General features: G+C 36.6%; 1 long non-coding RNA gene across 1 annotated transcript; it reads left to right on the forward strand.

The window, feature by feature from the left end:
* The first annotated feature begins 6,354 nt into the window (after window positions 1-6,354).
* Window positions 6,355-7,761, forward strand: LOC125203480. The gene is made up of 2 exons (XR_007173381.1): window positions 6,355-6,458; window positions 7,197-7,761. It is a non-coding gene; the product is annotated as an uncharacterized LOC125203480 (long non-coding RNA).
* The last annotated feature ends 5,373 nt before the right edge of the window (window positions 7,762-13,134 follow it).

The raw sequence follows: 13,134 nt of genomic DNA on the forward strand, positions 1-13,134 counted from the left end.
TTTAAACCCAGTAATATTAGAGTTGATTCTGTTTTTTCTTTGATTCATTCGGATGTTTGGGGACCTTCACCTGTTCTTGGGGGAAATGGATTTCGATATTTTGTGTCGTTCATTGATGATTGCACACGTATGGCATGGGTGTATTTTTTAAAAAATAAGTCTGATGTCTTCTCTAAGTTTACAAAGTTTTATACTATGATTCTTACTCAGTTTAACACAAAAATAAAGATTCTACGATCTGATAATGGGGGAGAGTATGTCAACTCTAGGATGAAAGAATTTTGTGTGGAAAAGGGTCTAGTGCACCAAACTTCATGTGCCTACACTCCCGAGCAAAACGGGGTAGCCGAGCGTAAAAATCGTATCATTCTCGAAATGACTAGAGCGATTCTCTTTGATTCAAAAGTCCCAAAATTTTTTCTGGCCTGAAGCAATTGCCACTTCTGTCTACCTTTTAAACCGTCTACCAACAAAAATACTTGACCAGAAAAATCCCCTCCAAGTTTTGTCCACCCTAACAAAAGTCCCACCTTCACTGTCCCTTGACCCTCGTATATTTGGTTGCTCTGTCTTCGTTCATGTCCCGAAACATGAGCGATCGAAACTGTCCCCATGCGCTATTAAATGTGTCTTTATCGGGTATGGGTTCAATCAGAAGGGATATCGATGTTATGATCCAAAAACCCGACAAGTTATAACCACAATGAACTGCACCTTTCTCGAAACTGAATTCTTCTATAACACCCAACTTACCAGTCAGGGGGAGAGGGGAATAAATGATCTTATAACTGATGACATGCTAAGTTGGTTACCTGTGTCCCATAATCATACTCTCGCTGATGGGCCACCCGAGCCAGCTACATCTGTCGCCGAGCTTGTCTCAACCACTACTCAGCCTGTGGAATCAAGTGTCCACCCAGCATCATCCTCTTCGGTATCCGAGGTAAACAATCTTACTGAGATTCCTGTGACTACTAATATAGACATATTTGATGAAGTCATAGATGGAGACACTGGACGATACATCCTACCTTCGAGGATTACTCGGGGAGTTCCACCGAAGCGATATTCTCCAGAGAGGGAAACAAAACGAGCACGATATGCAATTGGAAATGTGGCAAAAGCTAATTTGACAAAGATGGCAAGAGCATTCGAGGAAGCATTATACGAAGAAGAGGAGATTCCACAGACATGGATGGAGGCTATAAAAATCAAACACTGGAAGGAGGCAATGATGCTAGAACTAAAAGCTCTAGCAAGGAATCACACATGGGTCAAATGTCTATTGCCAGAAGGGAAGAAACCTGTAGGGTGCAGATGGGTCTTCACGATCAAGCGACGACCTGATGGATCCATTGAAAGATACAAAGCTCGTCTTGTTGCAAAGGGATACACTCAAACCTATGGAGTGGACTACTCAGAAACCTTCTCTCCGGTAGCCAAGATGAATACTGTCAGAGTACTTTTATCCGTGGCAGCCAATAAAGATTGGCCCCTACACCAGTTTGATGGAACCAACGCATTTTTGCATGGACAATTGAAAAAGGAGGTATATATGGAGACTCCTCCGGGCTTTGAGGATGAATTTGCAGACGGGGAAGTCTGTCTATTGAAGAGAACGCTATACGGGTTGAAACAATCTCCAAGAGCATGGTTTGGGAGGTTCACCGAAGTAATGAAGAAATATGATTATCAACAGAGCAATTCCGACCACACTTTATTTCTGAAGAAGAAGGAAAAAAAAATCACTTGTCTTATAATTTATGTTGACGACATGATTATCACAGGAGATGATGCAGATGAGATAGAACAGTTAAAAGGGAATCTAGCTAAGGAGTTTGAGATGAAAGATTTGGGAGCTCTAAAGTACTTCCTTGGAGTTGAAGTGCTAAGATCAAGAGAAGGGATTTTCATCAATCAGAAGAAATACACATTGGATCTCCTAGCAGAAAGTGGAATGATGGAGTGCAAACCGGCAGACACTCCTATCGCAGTAAATCATGGTCTTCAGATTACAGAAGGAGCTCAACTAGCTGATCGAGAGAGGTATCAAAGGTTAGTAGGGAAGTTGATCTATTTATCACACACTAGACCAGATATAGCATATGTTGTTAGTGTGGTAAGTCAATTCATGCATCGGCCACAATGTGACCATCTTGAAGCAGCTTTAAGGATAGTTCGATATTTGAAAGGTACGTTTGATCATGGTGTAATGTTCAAGAAAAATGACCATTTGGAGATTCATGGCTACACGGATGCTGATTGGGCTGGGAACCCAGTGGATAGACGATCCACTTCTGGATATTTTACCTTCGTTGGGGCAATCCGGTTACATGGAAGAGCAAGAAGCAGAAGGTGGTAGCGTTGTCCAGTGCAGAGGCAGAATTTAGAGGAATTAGGAATGGATTGACTGAGGTATTATGGCTCCGAAGATTGATGAATGAATTGGGATTCTTATCACAGAAAACATGTCAGATATTCTGTGATAATAAGGCCGCGATAAGTATCTCTGAGAACCCCGTCCAACATGACCGGACAAAACATGTGGAAGTCGATAGACACTTTATAAAGGAAAAAATTGAAGATGGAATTGTTGAGTTTCCATTTGTTCGATCTCAAAATCAATTGGCAGACATCCTGACAAAGGCAGTGGGATCCAAGAATTTTGCAGAAGCATTGGGCAAGTTAAGTTTTGGAAATCCCGTTACTTAACTTGAGGGGGAGTGTTAGAATATACGATTAAATTAGGAGGATATCATGTGATTTATTTCCATATAGAGTGTGTATATTTTTAGGTGTATATTGTGTATTTCTTGCTCACTACTCAATCCCCTCTATAAAGGGTGATCACTGTAAACATAATTATTCATTCAATACAATTGATACTTCTCCCCAATACAATTCAATATGGTATCACGAGCAAGAGTTCGATTTTTAGTGCTGCTGACGTGGCAGTGAGAGAGAGTGGCTAGCCAATTGCTGGCCTATGGCTGGCCGAAAACTATTGCGGAGGCTCTTAATTTGAAATGAAAATGTTTGATAGAATATATAAAAGGAAACTCAACCACTCATCTTTCACTTCAAAAAAGGTTATGTACCCGTAAAAAGTAAAAACACTCACTAGCATGTTTATTAATGAATAAAAAGACAAATTTATACTCACATATTGTTCATATATACTTAACAAAAATTTTCTTTTGAATAAGATGGGTCTCATTTCCTATCAACAAACTTTAATAACTTTTTTTCTATTTCTCATATTTTACTAATTCCGCAATGGAACTTGTATTTAATTTTTATGAAATGAATGGAGTAAAACTATGTATAAAATTCTCTACTTTAAGGTGTTGTTTGGATGGCTATGACTAATTATCAAATGATTATCAATATAGGACTAAAATTAGAGATTTAATCTCATGAATAATCTTTGGATATAATCTTGCTGTAGAATTGGGTAAATTCTTTGTTATATTATTCACAATGAATTTGTACATTATATATAATCTAGAATAATGCTATACAAGGTAAGATTTCCCTCAATCTTTTGTCTTGTTGAATACTCCAGAAGATGTCTTGCTGAATACTCCAGATCTTCCAACACTTGCAAATCGAACGACCTCTTAACTCGTATGTGTACCCAACCACATTTCTCTCTACTTGCAGAGACCACAATCTCAGCCATACACGTGTCGCTTAAACCATGCTCATCGTTTGAAATTAGAAAATACATTATGTATCTCTCTATTCTTTCCAAAAAATTTTGCAGAAACAGCTAATCAACCAAATTTTTCAACAGAATCGAGGTAACAGTAGCACCGTTTTCTTCGATTCTACAAACTGTCGCCATGTTCTTTGTTTATTTGATTTGATTCCGATTTAATTCAAATTTTTCTGCACTTTCTTTTGTTTTCCGCGGAGATCGACCTTTAGATTAGATCTGCCTCTTAGTTTTTTGATTAGTTTATTGTAGTCAAACTGTTCGTAGATTTGTCACTTTGATCTCTCTCTGTGTGTATATTTTTTTTTATTCGAAGATTTTAAATTTCTGTTGAAAATAAAGGGGATTTGCTCTAATAATGTTTAAAGAGATGACAATCAATTTGCATTTTAGGTTTGCGTTGCATATTTTTTGTGTGTAAGAAGTTGAGATGTGATTTCGTGATGACATTTGCTTTGATCTCTCTCTGTGTTTGTGTGTATTTAAATTCTATACCGTCTTCACAGAAATTTTAAGTTTCTACTGAAATTGAAGGTTTCGTGGTTAGTTTGCTCTGCTTGTAGCCGAACTGTTTGTAGATTTGTCACTTTGATCTCTCTTTCTGTGTTTGTGTTTTTTTATTGAAGGATATTTTAAAATCTGGGTGTTTTTTGCCAATACTGTTTGATGTTAAATTGAATACAGTATTAAAGGAAAAACTAATTTTTCCCTTTTCTTGTCCTCAAATCTGCTTGTGTAGTTATACTACTGAACTTGAGTACTCTGATTCATAAAATTTGACTTGTTTGACTGCCTTATCCTTCGTAATCGCAATCCTATGTTTTTTTTTTACCATTCAGAGACTGAGAGTAACCGCTGTTGTGGTATAGGATTGAAAAGAAGACGAGTGGCATCGATGGAAAAGATGGCAGCTCTTCGAAAGCAAAGTTAGGTTTATTCTCTTAGTAAAAGAAGACACTGTCGTGTTTTGTTTGCATTATCGTTCGGTATTTTGTAGTGAATTTTAATCAACGGATATAAGACACACTGCATCTTTGTTTTGTTTTGCTACTCGTGCTTGTGATCGACAACGGGAAATTATGGAAACCTGTCTCCATTTGTCGTAATTTCTTACTCCATGCTCTACCATTATGGATGCTCTAATGAATTAGTGGGTCAAAGAAAAAGGATAATTTTAAAACACATGGATAATATAAGAGCTACTCACAAGGCATGAACTTGCAGTTTTATGGGATGGGTGTGTTTTTAATCCACTATTACTACTTTATTTCTCAATTTTAAATACAGTAAAAATTGAAGAAATTTTATTGACTCCTTTCTATAAACAGTTTGGCTACACTGAAGTGCTAGTTTAATGAAATACTATCCTAATTTGAATTGCACTTCAACATATTCCTTTAATTTATAAAATTAACGTTGTTAATAATATTTATTGAAGTATTAGAATTAATTAAAATGTAGTACAAAATAAAATTAATGCTAGTATTTCTTATGGTAATGCAAACTAAACAAAAACAATGCACACGAATACTACTCAGCATAGCATAATGTGGATGCTCTTAAGTCATACTCACCTCAAAATTTGCTTTGCTTCACTTTGACCCGACACGGGTTTTAAGAAATGTAATGGAAAGTGAGTTGAAAAAGTTGATGGGATGTGGGTCCTACTTTTAAAGTATTAGTTTTATAATAAAATGTGAGTAGGAATGAGTTAGTGGAATATGAGGTCCACTACCAAAAATGATAAAAGTGAAGTGTATCAAATTTTCAGGGACGGAAATGAGGAGAAAAGGTTAAAATCCATTGCTTAAGTCATACAACTTACCAAAATTTGACAAAAATTCATAGTAATTTTTACGTCAATAATATTAATTCGGAAATTACTAGCCCACTCTGAAACCAAATTCAAACCTAATACCAGTATATCATGATGGATGGATAGGAATAAGCAGGCTATTTAATTCGGGTAGAAATATTTTTTAATTTGAACTGAAAATGTTTGATAGAATATATAAAAGGAAACTCAACCACTCATCTTTCACTTCAAAAAAGGTTATGTACCCATAAAAGACTAGCTTGTTTATTAATGTATAAAAAGACAAATTTATACTCACATAATATCAATGTTTACAAAAATCAGTCCACTTAGCAAAAATTTTCTTCTGAATAAGTTGGGTCTCATTTCCTATCAACAAACTTTAAAAACTTTTTTTCTTCTATTTCTCATATTTTAATAATTGCGTAATGAAATTCGTATTATTTTCAATTTTTTACTTTTATGTAACAAAATTTCATAAAATTTTCTGCTTTAAGGTGTTGTTCGGGTAGCTATAACTAATTATCACAAAATTATCGTTATAGGATTAAGTTATGAGATTCAATCTTATGAATAATCTTAGGATATAATCTTGCAAATCGAACGACCCTTAAACGGACGAGACAGACAAAGTAAATTTTTATAATTTTATTTTAATTTGTGGTATGTGACATGTGAATAACGCTCATGTGTGACAGAAGTTGATGATAGATCTAAAATTACAAAAGTGTATCATGCCAAAATAATCTTAACTGTTTGTGGAATATAGTAGACCTACTTGCAGAGACCACAATCTCAGCCATACACGTGTCGCTTAAACCATGCTGATCGTTTGAAATTAAAAAATACATTATATATCTCTCTATTCTCTCTACAAAATTTTGCAGAAACAGCAAATCAACCAAAATTTTCAACAGAATCGAGGTAACAGTAGCACCGTTTTCTTCGATTCTACAAACTGTCGCCATGTTCTTTGTTTATTTGATTTGATTCCGATTTAATTCAATGTTTTCTGCACTTTCTTTTGTTTTCCGCGGAGATCGACCTTTAGATTAGATCTGCCTCTTAGTTTTTTGATTAGTTTATTGTAGTCAAACTGTTCGTAGATTTGTCACTTTGATCTCTCTCTGTGTGTATATTTTTTTTTATTCGAAGATTTTAAATTTCTGTTGAAAATAAAGGGGATTTGCTCTAATAATGTTTAAAGAGATGACAATCAATTTGCATTTTAGGTTTGCGTTGCATATTTTTTGTGTGTAAGAAGTTGAGATGTGATTTCATAATGCAGATTCGTCGCTTTGATCTCTCTCTGTGTTTGTGTGTATTTAAATTCTATACCGTCTTTACAGAAATTTTAAGTTTCTACTGAAATTGAAGGTTTCTTGGTTAGCTTCCTCAGCTTGTAGCCAAACTGTTTGTAGATTTGTCACTTTGATCTCTCTTTCTCTGTTTGTGCTTTTTTATATTCAAATTCTATGCCGTTTTGAAGGATATTTCAAAATCTGGATGTTTTTTGCCAATACTGTTTGATGTTAAATTGAATACAGTATTTTAAATCTATGTTGAAAATGTAGTGTTTTTGCTTTAATAAGAAGAAGTGTATGTTTGTGTATAGGAAGTTGAGATTGGGATTTTTGTGACAACATTGTGGTAATGGTGCAGGCTGTGAATTATAATGGCAAACAAGTACTATACTGTTGTTGGTGGCGTCGCTATTCAAAACTCGTACAAGCTCATCACGGCTGCGACTGGATTGACCTGTTGTGTATTCTATGGTGGTTCGAAAATTTTGACTTCTCAGTACGGTGTGAAACCTCTGGATACGACTATGAGGTTTTTGAATGGAACTGCGATGCTGATGGCTGGATCCCTGGCGTTTGACGCGTATGACTTTAATAAGAAAATTGCGAGGATGAGAGACATGGATGTGGAGGAGTTTAATAAGAAGCTTGCGAAGTTGATAAAGATGAGAACTGAGAAGATTCCAAAGCCATTAGTATTGTTTTTGACTGCATACCCTATGTTCGGGGTTGCTGGAATCATTTGCATTGGCGAACAATATGAAACCATAAAAAAAAATGACTTTGAAAAAGTCCCAGTCTAGGATTGAGGAACTTTTTATTTTCTTGTTTTTCCAAATTTTATTTTCCTTTTCAGTTGCTAGGGTATGAATAATTGTTCTGCAATCGGTTTCCAAGTATGTTTTCTTTGAATTCTCGTTTGATTCGATCATCTTTGCAAGTCAACTGACATCAATATGGAGATGGTACTTCTTACACTGTTACTTTCAATCTTTCTTGCTATCAACTATCACAAAATATGAGATATAGAATATTTAGACCATTCACTACTAGAATTGTTGTTTAGATTCAGATTAATTTATGAGTAGAGTAGGCATGAGTGTAGCTATCGATTAGTTAAAGTATTTGGGGTTCATTATCAAAATTAGGCATTTAGTTCAACAGTTATGAATCCATCTAAACTTGAATTGGAAATATAGAATATCTCAACCATTCACTTTCACAATAAGAAAAAAGAAACCTTTTTGGTTAGCTCACTTGAACAGATCAATGTATAGATAGATTGTTGTAGTACTAGTGCTTTGTTGTAGATTGAGATAGACCATTCACTACTAGAATTGTTGTTTAGATTCAGATTAATTTTTGCTTATTGTAATGTTTTGTCTAGTAACCAAGATCTGTTCAAGCAGGTAAAAAGTTCCTTCAGTGTGTGTTGTATTTAAATATTGGTTGACAATTGCTACTGAATTTTGGGGCTTGCTGGAAAATATGGTTTTTTTTTTTGCTATTTATACTGTTTGCCGTTTGGATAGAGTAGATGAACTTGCAATTTTAGTCTCTGCTATAACTTGGGATATTGCTTTCAATTTTTTAATCTAATGATAAAAAGGAAAAACTAATTTTTCCCTTTTCTTGTCCTCAAATCTGCTTGTGTAGTTATACTACTGAGTTTATATTAATGTGTGGATGCTTTGGTAAACTATTGTGGAGATTTTAGTGATCAAAGGGTAAATAAAGTAACCGCTGTTGTGGTATAGGATTGAAAAGAAGACGAGTGGCATCGATGGAAAAGATGGCAGCTCTTCGAAAGCAAAGTTAGGTTTATTCTCTTAGTAAAAGAAGACACTGTCGTGTTTTGTTTGCATTATCGTTCGGTATTTTGTAGTGAATTTTAATCAACGGATAAGACACACTGCATCTTTGTTTTGTTTTGCTACTCGTGCTTGTGATCGACAACGGGAAATTATGGAAAATTGTCTCAATATGTCGTAATTTCTTACTCCATGCTCTTCCCATACTTCATGTCCTCTGGTATTCTACATCTTTATAGTCACTACATCTTTGGACAAATTCTAGAACATCCACAATGGTAATAGGCTAGCCATAGGTCAGCCATATGCTAGCCACAAACTCCTCCTGCCACATCATTAGGACAAGCAATAGGCTAGCCACAACAAACAAAATTAAAAAGAACAACTAAATTTACGGAATTAAACACAAAATACGGAATTAAATTTACAACACATATATGGAAAAAATGCAATAATTTCATTTAAATTAAAAAAAGTGCGTCCAAAAAAAATTACATAATTAAAAAAATAAATAATAAAACAAAAAAACTATCGCCGTGCAGTCCTTCGCGTCCACAACTCTTCAATTAAATATTTTTGGAGTTGAATATGGGCATCCACTTGGCGTATGTCGGCATGTGCCTGTAAGCGATCAGTTTCATCGTGAGGTACCCCCGCCGTACTTTGGGGGTGGCCACGCCGTGACTTGGACCGGCTTTATCGTCATTGGCTCAACTAGTCAGTTGCACACCTTCATTCTCGACTATCATGTTGTGCATGATAATACAGACGTACATTATAGAAGCAATGCAGTCGACATGCCACAAACACGTTGGACCCCTAATTGCCGCCCATCGAGCCTGTAGCACACAAAATGCGCGCTCCACGTCCTTGCGCACCGACTCCTGCCGTTCCGCAAAGTAGGCCTTCATGTCCTCATTTGGGCATCTGATCGTCTTCACAAAGACGGGCCACCTAGAGTATATCCCATCCGCCAAGTAGTAGCCCATATCCTGTCGGTTGCCGTTGGCGACAAAACTGATGGCCGGACCGACGCCCTGACACTGCTTGTTGAAAAGGGGCGACGAGTTGAGGACGTTGAAGTCGCTGTTCAACCCGACTACCCCAACGTACGGCGGTAATCAGCTACAGCCTCGAGGATAATCGTGGGATTCTTTCCCTTGTAGCCGGTGGTGTAGAATTCCTTCCAGGCAGCGGGGCAGTTCTTCCACTCCTAATGCATACAATCTATGTTACCTAACATCCCCGTGAACCCATGCTTCTCCCCGTGCATTTGCATCAGATCCTAGCAGTCTCCGGGGGTAGGTTTCCGAAGATACTAGTCCCGGAATATTTCAACGACGCCCTCACAAAAATCCTCGAGACATTCGAGGGCAGTCGTCTCACCGATGTGGAGGTACTCGTCCCACATGTCCGCCGTGTCTCCGTAGCCAACCGCCCGATTGCCGCAAAGGCACTTTTGTATAGTTGTGTGGCCGGGTCTGCCCGCCGCGTCATACCTGAACCGGAAACACAGTATCGACGATCCAAAGCGTCAACGATACGCATAAACAAGTTGCCATGTTCATCCTAAAACGCCGCCTCGAAGAGGTTTTCCCAAAACGCGGCCGCTCGCGAAGTAGTCGTCATATAGCCGATGATGTGCAGCTACGTGATCCCGATCAATCACCGCTCGAATGCGGACAACGGGTCGAGGTCGAGGTACCGCCGGCTGCAAGGCCCTTAGTATCAGCTGGTTCATCTCACCGTACGTATATAGGCCTCCAATGCTTCATTCATTTGCCTTTCGTAATGCTCAGCATCCCAACCACTACTACCACCCGCGTTACTCATTTCGCTTTGTTGCTCTTGTACATAAATTAAAGAGAGAGAGAGAACTCGTTAAAACAAGTGGTGCGAATGAAAATGACTTGATAATCGCGTATATATAGTGTTTCGAAAATTTAAAATAAAAAAAAAATTGCTGGCCGATCGCTCGCCGATCGCCCGCCTGCAATTTCGTCCAGCCGACCGAAAATTTTGCCGAAATGACGCTCGCCGGTCCCGGCGCAATGGTTCGGCGAGCGGACTGACCAGCGCCGGGAATCGGCTGGCCAATCGCTCGCCGACCATTATGGATGCTCTAATGAATTAGTGGGTCAAAGAAAAAGGATAATTTTAAAACACATGGATAATATAAGAGCTACTCACAAGGCATGAACTTGCAGTTTTATGTGAAGAAATTTTATTGACTCCTTTCTATAAACAGTTTGGCTACACTGAATATAGTGAATTTGAATTACTGTTTCAGCATATTGCATTTAATATTTCGTTAATTACCAATATAATCAAAAAATTTGTGATTTTAAATAGGAATTATTAATATTAAAAATCTACACATCGCATAATGGATTCATTATTGCTGAACTACTATTTTTCAAAGTGTTATATGAATAATAGACTATTAAACTTAATTTAAATGTCGAAATTTCAATTAACAAAATAAACTTTTTAAATAAATGAACGGCTATTTAAAATTACTTGTTGTATTAGATTGGGATATAAATACGTAGTTAAATATACTGTAAATATTTAAAATAAATAAGTATATAATTTGACTGTACGTACATATAGACACGCATATCGTATGGGATTATAAGCTTTTCAGCAGAGACACATCTCTCTCTCTCTCCACTTGCAGAAACCACAATTCAACAAAATTTGCAGCAAAATTTGAGGTAATTGAACTTTTTCTTCACTTTTTTTTTTTGGTTTTCGAGGAGGACTTTCTGAATTTTTTCTTCGCTTTTTTAAATACTTATATATATCTCTCTGATTCTCTCTACAAAATTTTACAGAAACAGCAAATCAACCAAATTTTGCAACAGAATCGAGGTAACAGTAGCTCCGTTTTCTTCGATTCTACGAACTGTCGCCATGTTCTTTGTGTATTTGATTTGATTCTGATTTAATTCAGAGTTTTCTGCACTTTCTTTTGTTTTCCGCGGAGATCGACCTTTAGATTAGATCTGCCTCTTAGTTTTTTGATTAGTTTATTGCAAACTGAACACCCTTTTGTGTGCAAGAAGTCTCTGATTTGTATGTATTTAAATTCTATACCGTCTTTACAGAAATTTTAAATTTCTACTGAAATTGAAGATTTCTTGGTTAGTTTGCTCAGTTTGTAGCCAAACTGTTTGTAGATTTGTCACTTTGATCTCTCTTTCTCTGTTTGTGTATTTTTTATATTCAAATTCTATGCCGTTTTGAAGGATATTTTAAAATCTGGATGTTTTTTTGCCTAAACTGTTTGATGTTTGAATTCAATACAGTATTTTAAATCTATGTTGAAAATGTAGTGTTTTTGCTTTAATAAGAAGTGTATGTTTGTGTATAGGAAGTTGAGATTGGGATTTTTGTGATAACATTGTGGTAATGGTGCAGGCTGTGAATTATAATGGCAAACAAGTACTATACTGTTGTTGGTGGCGTCGCTATTCAAAACTCGTACAAGCTCATCACGGCTGCGACTGGATTGACCTGTTGTGTATTCTATGGTGGTTCTAAAATTTTGACTTCTCAGTACGGTGTGAAACCTCTGGATACGACTATGAGGTTTTTGAATGGAACTGCGATGCTGATGGCTGGATCCCTGGCGTTTGACGCGTATGACTTTAATAAGAAAATTGCGAGGATGAGAGACATGGATGTGGAGGAGTTTAATAAGAAGCTTGCGAAGTTGATAAAGATGAGAACTGAGAAGATTCCAAAGCCATTAGTATTGTTTTTGACTGCATACCCTATGTTCGGGGTTGCTGGAATCATTTGCATTGGCGAACAATATGAAACCATAAAAAAAAATGACTTTGAAAAAGTCCCAGTCTAGGATTGAGGAACTTTTTATTTTCTTGTTTTTCCAAATTTTATTTTCCTTTTCAGTTGCTAGGGTATGAATAATTGTTCTGCAATCGGTTTCCAAGTATGTTTTCTTTGAATTCTCGTTTGATTCGATCATCTTTGCAAGTCAATTGACATCAAGCAGGTCAAAAAGTTCCTTCAGTGTGTGTTGTATTTAAATATTGGTTGTCAAATTTTGGGGCTTGCTGTAAAATATGGGGTTCTTTTTTGGTTCTATTTATGCTGTTTGCCCTTTTCTTTTCCTCAAATCTACTTGTGTAGTTTTCATTTTCATTTGAGTACTCTGATTCATAAAATTTGACTTGTTTGACTGCCTTATCCTTCGTAATCGCAATCCTATGTTTTTTTTTTTATCATTCAGAGACTGAGAGTAACCGCTGTTGTGATATAGGATTGAAAAGAAGACGAGTGGCATGGATGGAAAAGATGGAAGCTCTTTGAAAACAAAGTTAGGTTTATTCTCTTGGTTAAAAAAGACACTGTCGTGTTTTGTTTGCATTATCGTTCGGTATTTGTAGTGAATTTTAATCAACGGATAAGACACACTGCATCTTTGTTTTGTTTTGCTACTCGTGCTTGTGATCGACAACG

Source organism: Salvia hispanica, chromosome 2 (genome assembly GCF_023119035.1).
Source record: "Salvia hispanica cultivar TCC Black 2014 chromosome 2, UniMelb_Shisp_WGS_1.0, whole genome shotgun sequence".
Taxonomy (NCBI): domain Eukaryota; kingdom Viridiplantae; phylum Streptophyta; class Magnoliopsida; order Lamiales; family Lamiaceae; genus Salvia; species Salvia hispanica.